Here is a 13,574-nt window from a genome sequence, read left to right on the forward strand (position 1 = left end):
TCTCAATAAAATTGTTTTAAAAGATTTAAAAAATTAACTTTATAGATCTGTAAAGTTAATAGTCAGTGCTATTGACTGTAGGGGTGTAAATGAGGATAAATTAAGCCAAAGAAACATCAGCTCCCCTCAGTGATCAGAGAAATTTAACCTGAAACAATTTTTTATCCTGAACTATGCAGAGAACTTCAACTCTCTAAAGTGGGTATAGATATGCTTGCAAAATAATTCCTTCAAAACACAACAGATGCTTACAAAATAATTCCTTCAAAACACAACACTTTGAGTCTAGCTGATGTGGCTCAGTTGTTGAGTGTTGACCTGTGAACCAGGAGATCATGGTTTGATTCCCAGTCAGGGCACATACCTGGGTTGCAGGCTAGATCCCCAATATGGGGTGTCCAGGAGTCAGCCCATCAATGAATCTCTGATCATAGATGTTTCTCTCTCTCTCTCTGAAATCAATAAAAATATATTTATTAGAAAACACAATTTGAGAATTACCCCCACACAAATTGAGCTCTGCAACTGTGTCATTAATCCAGAATGTGAAGCCAACCAATTTAAATAATCTCTCCATATATATATATATATATATATATATATATATATATATATATATAAATTATATATATATATATATATATATATATATATATATGTTTTTGCTGAGTAGATATTTTCTTCTTGTCTCCTAAATGAGCTGAAATCTATAATGTCTAGTTTTTAAATTGTTTAATAAAGGCTCTTAATGAGGAAGGTGACTCAAGCTGGTAGGGCATGGATGTTGAAGAGTTGACATGTTGATACTGCCTTCTCAGTTACTCACCAGTGCTATATTTTGAGCAAATAATTGGATAACACTTTTCTTTCCTCCAAAAAGTCTCAAGATTTTAGAGTGACGTTCCCTGTGTCAGCAGTGGCTTTATCAACAGTTACGTAAAATGTGAAGATGCCAACAGGAAGTGCTTCACACTTCAGAAAACTAATGTTGGTGGGTGTGTAGGTGTGAAAAACTAAGTTGTGTACTGTAGCAAAATTTGTAAAGAAATGTTTTTTCCAAGAAAAGCAAAAAATAGTGTTCCCAGAATATCATCTGTAGGCAGTGAACAATCTAGTGATTCTGTGAAAAAATGAACACTTCTGAGAAAGGTTTTGTTTTTGCATCTGTTTCAGGCAAAAATCTATTCTGTTACTAATGTGTCATATTTACAACTAGTAGCCCATTGCGCGATATCGTGCGCAGTAGGCCACCCGCTGCTTCCGCGGGAGCCTGCAGGAACCACAGCACGCCACCGGGAGCTACGGGGGACCAGCGCTGATTCTACAGGAGGTGGGAGGGAGCCGGGCTGCTTCTGTGGGAGCTGGGCCCACCGTCTCCTCTCTGGGCCTGCGTTCAGCCGCAGAGGCTGAAGGCCAGCCCCCCTGTCTCTGTCCATGTCTGCTCCAGCTCTGGGGGCTAGCCCGAGCCGGGGCGTGGTGGCTTGCCAGCCCCCCTGTCTCTGTCTCCATCTCCACTCCTGGCCTCACCTGCCTGCACAACCTCCTCCTGTCTGGTCGTGACCCGTTGCGGAGTCCTAGCCTAATTTGCATATTTCCTCTCTCTCTCTCTCTCTCTCTCTCTCTCTCTCTCTCTCTCTCTCTCTCTCTCTCTCTCTCTCTCTCTCTCTCCTCTCTCTCTCTCTCTCTCTCTCTCTCTCTCTCTCTCTCTCTTTCTCTCTCTCTCTCTCTCTCTCTCTCTCTCTCTCTCTCTCTCTCTCTCTCATTTTGCACATGGTAGATGACATAATATCAATTCCGGTCTTCCTAGTTTCAGCTAAAATATGTAAAAACCTTCAGCTAAAATATGCCTCACGGGTAGAGCTTTCAGTGGGGCCATATAAAGCTAAAAGTACTATCAGTGTATAAAACACTATACCAGGATTCTTTGAGTAATCATTTTAAGCCAGAAGCAAAGTAAATAGCCTAAAGTTCACTAGACATGAAACACTGTATATAAAATTTTCCAAGCACTTTGGACAAATAAGCAAAGAAAACATGAGTATCCTTAACTTAAAATGTATTTTTTATTAAAAACAATGAGCATGACAATACTATCTTTCTTTGTATTATAAGCAAACACAACAGTGATATTTGAAGCAGACTGTCAAATAAGACAGTCTTTTTTTTTAATATATTTTATTGATTTTTTTACAGAGAGGAAGGAAGAGGGACAGAGAGTTAGAAACATCGATGAGAGAGAAACATCGATCAGCTGCCTCCTGCACACCCCCCACTGGGGATGTGCCCGCAGCCAAGTTACGTGCCCTTGACTGGAATCGAACCCGGGACCTTTCAGTCCACAGGCTGACGCTCTATCCACTGAGCCAAACCGGTTTTGGCAAGACAGAGTCTTTTTAAAAATATTTTTTATTGATTTCAGAGAGGAAAGGAGAGGAAGAGAGGGATAGAAACATCAATGATGAGAATCATTGATTGGCTACCTCCTGCACGCCCCCTAATGGAGATCAAGCCTGCAACCCCGGCATGTGCCCTGACCAGGAATTGAACCATGACCTCCTGGTTCATAGGTCGATGCTCAACCACTGAGTCATGCTGGCCAGGCAAGACACAGTCTTAATTATCTTACAATCACATGTTTTTGGCATATGATTAGCAAAAAAATAAATATTCTTCATAAAACATTTCAGTTGTAATTGGGGAAAATAGTTCACATCTCTCAAACTACTATCTTACTGAATATTGGCTTTCATTTTTAAGCTTTAATCATAAATAAAATTATTACTTAGAACTACCATTTTTTTTCATGTGAGGATGGGGATGCTTCACTGTGGTAAGGTCAAGGAGAGCCCTAAGGAACTAAATAACTGGAAAGCTGAGACTGACAATTGCTTTCCAAGGATTAAGACTTTTAAGCCATTTTGAAAAAATCACCCAATCATAATTTGCACTGCAAAACCCTTTGAAAGGATACCATGTAGGAAAGAAATTCATCCCTAAGATATATTTGAGATGTACTAGTATGGCTCCATAAAACAACGGAAGAACTAGTTTCAGCTAAAATATGTAAAAACCTTTGAAGACATTACTCCATTCACTACACGTACAACAGTAAAAGCTGAACAAACTAAATATCAGTAACTTTTCTTGAACCCTCAGAGAACTGAAGTTGCAGGACACACTGAAACCCTGAGATCTGGAGAAAAAAGTCCATCTGGAGATCATCTCTGGGGCAGGTGGAGGCAGATCTCACACAAAAGGTGACCCGTGAGACTTGCGTGTCCTGGTGCTGTCAGCAGCTGGGAATGGAAGCAAGAGGTCTCCCAAAGAATGCTGAGGTCACCACCACTTTAGGGTTGGGTCAGGAAAATGGCCTTCTTTAGTAGCTAACAATGTCCTTATGCGATTGATGGAGTTTACTGTGCCCTCCAAATGGTCACCTGTAAATCAGCTACTTTTAGAAACTTCTTCCCAGATCTTCTTCATTTAACCCTTCCAACCATTGTTGGGGAAGCCTCAAATAGCCTGTAGTAAGGCCTTCTTCTCAGAAATCCTAGAGTGGTTATTGTTTTTCTGACTGAAACGTAACTTTTCAATTGACTGGAGAAAACCAACATACATATTAAAATTATGTACAGTTTTAAAATCACAGGATTTGAGAGAAATACAGAGGTGGGTAAAAGTAGGTTTACTGTTGTGGGTACACAAAAAAGTTTATTATTGTACTAGAAGCCCGATGCATTAAGATTCGTGCTAGAATGGGCCTTCCTTTCCCTGGCTGCCGGCACCGCCTTTCCACTCCGGCCCCACCTTCCCACGCTGCCCAGAAGCCCTGAGAGACTGGGGGTGGGGCAGAACACACAAGCGTCCCACCCCCGTCACTCAGTGCCTGTGTATGCAAATTAACCTCCATGTTTGTTAGATTAATTTGCATATCACTCCTGATTGGCTGGTGGCATAGTGGAGGTACAGTAAATTTACATGTTTATTATTAGGTAAGATTATTTAATTTATTAATTATTTATTTTTATTAAAACTGTAAATCTACTTTTGCCCAGCCATGTATAGTCTAACATACCTGGTTTGTATTATCTTAGAATCAGAATGACTCAATTACTATCTCTAAACCCCCATTTTCTCATCTCTCCAAAAGAGGGCGCTGGCTAAAAACTTTTCTAGTTCTGTCACTACCATTTCAGAATATTAAGATAAAATTGTTTAAAGAGTTATGACAAAGACTAACATTCCACATTTTAAATATTGTTGGTGTGGTGAGTTTAACAGAATGGATCTTTTGTTTTGACATAAATCCCTTTCTCTTCTAAAGTTAACTTTTTTTTTTTTTTAGTAAAATATAAAATATGATGGACACACTCTTTCTAGCCATACCTAATCCTTTGTACTTCTCACGCATCAGATGACTTCTGATTTCATACCTTCACATTGGCAGCAAACATCTAAGTTGACCTTTCAAGATAAGAAATTATTAATCAAAATTCCATTTTAATTTGCACTTTAATCTGCTAAACCCTAGAAAGCTTAACACTCTATTAGATTTGGTCACATTCCAAATATAAGGCCCTATTACTTGTTTCTTGTGTCTGCGGTAACAAATTACCACAAATTTGGTGACTTACAACAATACACATGTATTCTCTTGCACTTCTATAGGTCAGAAGTCTGAAATGGGTTTCACTGGGCTGAAATCAAAGTGTTGGCAGGGTTGCACTGTCTCTTGAAGCTCAGGGGGAGAACGTGGGTTCTTGACTTTTCTAGCTTCTAGAGCCAGCAGAGTAATCTCATACTGCAGTGATCACAATGTCTCATCTGTTCTCTATTGTCATATCTCCCTTTGCCTCCTTCCAATAAAAACCAGCAGGATATGTTCATAATCCCTGTGTTAGTAAAACTTTCTTAGGACAAAGTTGAACATATCTAAAAGAAAAAACAATTAATTAGACTTTATTAACATTAAAAATACACAGCTCATAAAGATAATCCATTAAGAAAATGAAAGAGTAGCCCAGCCGGCAAGGCTCAGTGGCTGAATATCAACATATGAACCAGGAGGTCACGGTTCGATTCCCGGTCAGGGCACATGCACGAGTTGCAGGCTTGATCCCCAGTGTGGGGCATGCAGAAGGCAGCCAATCAATGATTTTCTCTCATCATTGATGTTTCTATCTCTCTCCCTCTTCCTTCCTCTCTGAAATCAGTAAAAATATTCATATATATATATATAATAGAGGAATATGCTAATTAACTGGGACACCATAATGGGTCGACAGGCAGGAGGAGGTTGCACACGCAGCATTGGGGGTGGGGTGGCAGGGGCCTCCGCATGCCTGTGCTGGGGGAGGGCCTGATCAGCAGTGGCTGTGGCTGCTGCAGGGCCCAGAGAGCGAGGCAGGGCCAGACCAGCAGCGGCCTCGGCTGCTGTGGGGCCCGTGGAGGGAGGCAGGACTGGACTGGCGACTCAAGGGTGGGCAGTGCCATGCGATTTCGAGTTGCTTGCTGGGCTCCTAGTATATATATAAAAAGAAAATTAAAGAGTAAACCAGTAACTACAAAAGACATATTCACGAACAAAGAACTTTCATAGAAAAAATATAAAGAACTCTTAGTAATAAATGTTAAAGGGCAAACTTTGCAATTTTAAAATGAGCAAACAATTTTAAAATGAGCAAACACCTGACAGAGACTTTAAATAAAATGTGTGACTCTCCCATAAAGAAATGAATAGGTGTTCAAAGCATTTTCTCATCAGGAAAGTGCAAATTAAAACCACAATGAAGCACTATGTCACATTCACTTTGATAGCTAAAAAAAGCCATCAATAATAGTTAGGACGTGTAGCAATTGGAACTCTAATATACTACTAGTGGCTGTGCAAAATGATTCAAGAACTTTGAAATACTACTTATCATTACAAAATAAAAATATACCTAACTGTGACCCAGCAATTCCCCTTTTATGAATCTACCCGAAAGACGTAAAAAATTTTATCTACAAAAACATGTATACAACTACTGTTAATTCTATCCTTATTCATCTAACCAAAAGAGACTGGGGAAAAAACACAATGCCCATAAACTATTAAGTGAATAAATGGATTGTGATAAATCCATTTACTGAATAATAGTCAACAATTAAAGGAATTATTTACTTATTCATAAAACAAATGAATCAGCATCATTTTGAATTAAAAGAAGCCTAACACAAAGAGTACATATTGTATATTTTAATTTATTGATATTATAGATCTGTTAACATAGTCCATGAAAATAAAAATCAGAAGAATGCTTGTCTCTGTGTGGTGAGGGGAGTTAGACAGGAGGACATGAAAAACCTTTCTGAGAAGATCAAAATATTTTAAATCTTGATTTGAGTATTAGTTACATGAATAAACAGACTTTTAAAACTTATTGAACCCTCAATACAATATGTACTGTTTTATGTAGAATTTAGCCTAATTTTAAAAAGTTTAGAGGTAAAAAGGAATTGGCAAATAACTGAATACTTATCATATGACCCAGCAATCTCATTTTTAGTAATTTCCCATGTGAATTGGGAACTTATGTTGACACAAAATCTGTACACAATAATTTATACCAGTTTTATTTAAAATCACTAAAACCTGGAAACAACCCAAATATACTTCAGCAATGAATGGATAAACACACTGGATAACATCCACTTAATTGAATGCTATTCAGCAGTAAAAAAGAATAAACTATTGATTCATGCAACAAAGTGAATAAATCTTAAATGCATTTTGTTGAGTAAAAGAAGCTAGTTCCTCATGGCTGCTTATTGCACTTGTTATTTATATGACATTCTGAAATAATAAAAACAATAGGGATAGAAAATAGAGCAATGGTTTTGAAGGGGAAGGAGTGGAGGGAAAGATTGTCTACAAAGGGTCAGCAGGTAGAAACATTTGGGGATGATAGAATTATCCTAATATACAAAAACCCAGGGTCGTAACATCCAAAACAACCGAAGGCTCGACCAACTGGAAGTCAGTGCTGGGTTGCCGTGGCAACCCAGCACTGACTGCCCACCACTGCGGGCACTGCGACCTAGCACTGACTGCCCAGGGGGCTGCAGATCAGGCCCAAAGAGAGGCCCAGGGAGAGAGAAGCAGGGTCTGATCCGTAGCCTCCACTGGGGCTGCTGATCAGCCCCACATCTCTGATCAGGCTTGTTGATAGGCCCAGAGACTCTGACTGGCATAGAAACCAACCAATCAGAACCAAATCTGGGTGAAGTGCGAGGAGCCAATGGCTGCCTAGGAGCTTTTGACGCTTACTGGCATAGGAACTGACCAATCAGAACCTAATCTGGGTGAACTGTGATGGCAGAACCTAAGGTGGGGGGTGAGAAGGTGTTTTAAGGGCAACAGATGTTTGGTGTAAGGTGTGAAAAAGCGGTTCAATTTTTTAATGACCGGTTTGGCAGTATAGTGCATATGGCTGGCTATCAATCCAGATATATGGATTATGTATTTTTGTCTGCCAAGAGCATCTCCTCCTGCTGAAAAAGGCTTTTCCTTCCCATTTAAGCAATCCTATATAATCTATCTATACTACTAAGAGGGTAATATGCTAATTAGACCGGGTCAACTGACCATCTTCCAGACGTCTGACTTCCTTCCGGACAAAGCCATGGTGGTGTGGGCCAAGGCAGGGGCCATTAGGGGTGATCAGGCCGCCAGGGGAGGGCATTTGGGGGGGAGATCAGGCCGGCATGGGAGGGCAGTTGAGGGTGAGATCAGGCCAGCAGGGGAGGACAGTTAGGAGTGATCAGGTGGGCAGAGGCAGTTAGGGGTGATCAGGCCGCCAGGGGAGGGCCATTGGGGGTGAGATCAGGCTGGCAGGGGAGGGCAGTTGGGGGCAAGATCAGGCCGGCAGGGGAGGGCAGTTAGGGGCAATCTGTCAGGCAGGCAGAGTCAGTTAGGAGAGATCAGGCAGGCAGGCAGATGAGCGGTTAGGAGCCAGTGGTCCCAGATTGCAAGAGGGATGTCCGACCGCCAGTTTAGACCCGATCCTACAGGTATTGGGCCTAAAACCGGCAGTCGGACATACCCCAAGGGTGCAGGCTGGGCTGAGGGAACCCCTCCTCTGTGCACGAATTTCATGCACTGGACCACTAGTTTTGTATAATAATGTGTGGTGAATAATTGACTATGCATTTGTCAAAATCCATAGAACTGAATCCACAGAGTGAATTTTCCAACATTCACATTTAAAAACAAAAACGTGATTATCAGGGGGTCCAAAATGGAATGCAGACTATATAATAGTTAGTTTAGTTATATTACAAATAAATGATATCACCACCTTGAAGGGAGTGAGTAAAGGAGCTGACATAAATACATTAGAAAACAGTCTCTTGACTGAATATTGCAAAGGTAACAGTGGGGAATTGTAACCCACCCCACCATTCTTTTGACATTGTTTCTATAAATGCTGACTCTGACTAAAATGTAGCTTGTACACAAACTGTATTTTTGTATAAGAATTCTAGGACCTAACTTCAGAAGATACAGACTCCAACCTCCAGTTATCCCAGCTCTAGGAAAATTGCTTACCTTCAATCATAGAACCAGAATGAGGCACACCAAACCAATACTTGACCAATGTTGTGGTCCTTATGGGAATTCATTGTGCTGGTACAGGTAGAGAACTCTTCAACCACATCCCCTTGATCTCTTTCCCTTCCCTGCTTATAAAAACTTCTGCCTGCATTGAAATGTTGAGATGGGGTAGGCAACAAGAGTCCCCCATCTTCTCAGGTGGCCAATGCTTGAATAAACCTCTTCCCTTTTCACTAGCACCTGTCTCAGGAGGTTGGCTTTCATGGCAAAAAGCAGCTGAACCTTAGTTTTTGTTACACAAGTATAAAAACAAAGAATTGTACACTAGTTAGTAAATTTCTACCACTTAGAGACATAGGTAAACAATTCTGAATCTATGTGTATACTAACTGTGGTTGAACAAATAAGTAAATACATTGTAGATAATAAGAGCAAATTTTTATACTGTTGGAGAAAGAAATTTCAAAGAGGCATAGAGAAATGATAGAATGCTGATGGTAGTCAGATATATCAGTATGAATTCACCTTCTGTTTCATTTTGGGTGTGTATACGTGCACATGTATTTATTACATATTTTTCATATGTATGGTTCTGACTGTCTGGACCCTAGATCTTGAAGTTTTAGCTTATAGTTCCCTCATTCAAAATGGCTTCCTTAATTAACCTCACACCACATCCTGAAATCCATACATGCTACTTTCACTTAACTTACTATGTTACATTATAACTATGTATTTATGGCAATTCTCCCCAGATTAGACAGTTATATTAATGGTGGAAAGAATTTTGTTTCATCATTGTATCCATAAGCCTTAATACAGACTAGATGGTAAAATATACATATTAGTCAAATTATATAATTCTATGTTTTGTAACCTTTACAGAGACACATACTAGAAGTCTAAGTGTAATATTTTATTTTATTTTAGGCAGTATTATTGGAAAAATAAAACTATCATGCTTGTTATGATTCAAGAGGTCTATGAAATAATATGATTGTCATTTTAATTAAAAGCTAATGGTGTGTGTATTTAATTATTTTGGTTAATCAAAAATAACATTCTTAAAAATGTGAGTTCAAAACTTTCATCATTTAATAAAATTACTGACTTCCAAATATAGTTGGTATGGAGTTTTTTGTTGTTGCTGTTCACATTATTCTTTATAGTATAATTATGTGTTTTCTATCAATTATTTAAAACTTTGTATATGAAATCATGTGAGAACAGATATTTTGGTACATCTCATTATAATCATCATAAATGGACAATTATAGCTATTAAATCTACTATTTAGTAACATATATCCTAGGCACTCTGCTAAGTATTTTATATATAGAATCTCAACTAATTTTTACCAGATGCCTATAAATTAGGTTTTATTAGTAATGCTAATTAATAGTATCCTGAGACACAGAAAAGAAAGTTGAGAGGAGTAGCAATGGCTAAATGCTTTTAATGTCTTTTAAACTATGGAATATGTTAAGTCATTTGAACTTCTACCCACTTTACCAAGTAAACATCTCTGTTTATTGTGATATTTATCAGGCACAGGGGTTCACACCATTTGAGTTATATCATAGAATAAAATGGTTCTCAAACAATAACTTACTTTTTTGGTAGCCATTTATAATTTTCAATACGCTTTGACAAACATTACCACTTTACAACCTTGAGGGAGGTAAGGCATATTTATGTCTCTGCTGTGACTTGAAATGACTAGTCCAGGTCATAAGACAACCCATTGTGGTAGCTGGTAGACAGTGGGTATTCTCCCCCTGGCCTCCCTGTTTCTTTAGAAAACAATAACTTGGTTCTGTCTTCATGGCATTAACACTTAGTTTCTCTGTGAGGAATGATTCTATATGTTTTCATGGCACACTTCCCTTCCTATTTATAATCAGGTCTTCATGAACCAACCTCGTTCCAATATATATACTCATATTTATCACCCCCTATAATCTTACTCTTCACAGAAGTTTTCTTCATAGAAGTTGTGTGGAAGAAACAAAATTTCTTCTACCCCCAGCATTCTTCTGGCTGGTCTAATAATCAACTATGCATGAAATAGATTACCAGGAGAAAATAACCAAATTTAGTAAATACATATATATGGGAACCTCACATACATGAGAGAGTCAGAGACTGCACATGCAGAAGAGAGGGTAGGTTCAGAGAGAGAAAGTGAACATGATTATATAAGACATCCTAAACTAAGGATGAGGTAAGATGTCTTGAGGGCTTCAAAAGGTCATTGCAGGATTTTAAGAAGAGCAGAACTTTAGTACACAGAAGTTTGCCCTACCCTATAGATCAGTCAAAAGAAGTTATCTCTGATAGTCTTTTATGGACAAGTCCTCTAATTCAAATTCTCCTATGTAATTGGAGTAGGGGGTGGGAAGGGAAGAAGTTTATCTTGAACCTATGGGTAAAGTTGTGTTTAACTCAAAACAATCTGCATACTATAAGGCTACCTCTTAGAGTGACTCATTCTGGACACCAAGGAAGTTTTCACCTATGAATTATCCTATATAATAAAGAGGTAATATGCAAATTGATCCTCACAAGATTGCTGCCTATGACCAGGCTGGCAGGGGGGTTAGTGAGGGATGACCAAACGACTGAACAAGCAGGCTGTGTGGGGCAACCAGGCTGGCGGGGGGCAGGGGGCAGTTAGGGGTGACTAGGCAGGCAGGCAGGTGAGCGATTAGGAGCCAGCAGTTATGAGAGGGATGTCTGATTGCCGGTTTAGGCCCTATCCCCAGGACATCCCCCAAGGGGTCATGGATTGGAGGGGGTGCAGGCTGCACTGAGGGGACCCCCCCATGCACAAATTTCGTGTACCAGGCCTCTAGTAATTCATAATAGAATATGAATTCTAGAGCCTAGAACTGAACCTAGCAAAATTTATCTGTTCATGAAAATTTGGTAATTATAACAAATAAATCATATTTCTTCTAATTTGTTGACCATTATTTGCAGATTTATTTTTAGTTGGAGGAACAATTTAAGAATATCCTGAATGTTTTCTGTATTTTACATTATTGTGGTAATTTGATTAGCCATATCAAGCCTTTGTAATTACAAATTATATATTACAGTAAAACAGTAATTAATAAATAAGTTATAATTTCAACATAATGACAAAGTATTGGCTGCTTATTTACTTTTTATCTATTAATAACATATATTAATATTTGAATTCCACGAAATTCTCTAAGTGTGTAATTTTTTTAAATGTTAGAAAATTAATTTATCAAACTTGAAAAGTTATATCATAATACTAACATCAACATCAGCATAATGTGTTATTTCATTATTTTCTCTATATATTAATTAGTTGATGGACTTTGACCTATACATTGTTTATAGAGTGCCTAAGTGACAATTAAATATTAGATACTTCTCTTCAGAATTATGTGCCTCAATAATATTTACTAATATGGATAAACCACTTCTTTAGGTATTTTATATTGTATCATTTTTAAATTAAAAACTTCATTCGGATGTCTTTCTGTTATTTTGACCAGAGGAAAATTATATACAGCCTACTGAAAAATAACTATATTGCTTTGCTATGTCAATTGGATGTGACAAATTAATACCACCATTAATTTTATAATGCAAAAGGAATTTGGGTTGAGCTGAAAATATTTAAGAGTATTATATGGTACTAGAGGCCCATTGCATGAAATTTGTGCACTGGTAGGGTCCCTACTGGCTGCCGGCTGCTGGCCAGAGCCTCCCTTTCTACCCCTGGCTGGCCCTGCCCCCTGGTCAAACTCCCAGATGACCTCCTGGTTGAGGGGACAATTTGCATACTATGCTTTTATAATATAGGCTATTTTTTTAATAATTCTTAATTTTTGTAACATTTTATAGTTTCAAAAAACCCAATATAATAAAGTAATCTATAGTAGTATTTCTAATTAGAAGTAAAATATTTTTAATTATGATAAACTGTAGCTTGCAGTATTTCTGATAACACAATAGATGTATAAATTATTTTTATAATTTTCATGATTATTTGTATTTTTAAACTACTTACCTTTTATACTAAATGGCAAAGCTTTAATATGGAAATTAATCCACAGTTTACTAGTTTTATATAAAAACTAGTAGCCCTGCACACAAATCCGTGCGCCAGTAGCTCTCTGCGGGGTCTGGCCATTCCACACCTGCTGCCCAGAGGCTCTCCGCAGCCTAGAGGCCTATCGGCAGCCAGGCGCGGAACTCTTGCCTCATCGCCACAACGAGGCAAGCATTTCGCCAGGCTGCTCACACTGCCCACTCTCAGCGGCCGCCCCCCAGGAGTGGATGAATCTGGCGGGGCTGAGAAGACAGGGCACCGCCATCTTTGTGATGGAGTGATGGTTAATTTGCATATGACCCTTTTATTAGATAGGATGATTGCTTTAGAAGGAAGCAGAGGTAATTAAAATTTAGTTAGTTGGAAATCAAGAGAAAATAAGTGCTAATTTTATTTCTTTTACTTCCTTTAACCTGCATTTAAACAATGCAGCATCTATTGTATTGTTTACACATGGAGGGGGATTCCAGGTGCAGGTTTGCACAGGATACTGACAGTTTATGATTGCTGCCTTAGTGTGTTTCTCATGCTCCCATTCACTTTCAAAACTGTCCCAGTGATGATAACAGATTTCACAGTCAGCCCATACTTAGAGAAATATGCTATTGCATAAAGTGTTAATTCATGGAGTTTTGCAAAATAAAAAAGATAATGTGCAGGTCATACATAATATATTTTGATTGAAAAGTTGTTATAGTGCTTATTTGAAAAGACCTTTACCAGAAACTATACGTGCTTGGGGGTTGCAGCCCAGTTTCTATATCATAGAAAATATAAGGAACACATAGTAATGCAAGATAGTGTGTTGAGAATTACAGAAGTCAGTATACTACAGAGGATAGAATTTCTTCAGACAAAACTATGGGTATTTCCTGGACCTAAAGTAAT

This window comes from Plecotus auritus, assembly GCF_963455305.1.
Source record: "Plecotus auritus genome assembly, chromosome: 6".
NCBI classification, from domain to species: Eukaryota; Metazoa; Chordata; class Mammalia; order Chiroptera; family Vespertilionidae; genus Plecotus; species Plecotus auritus.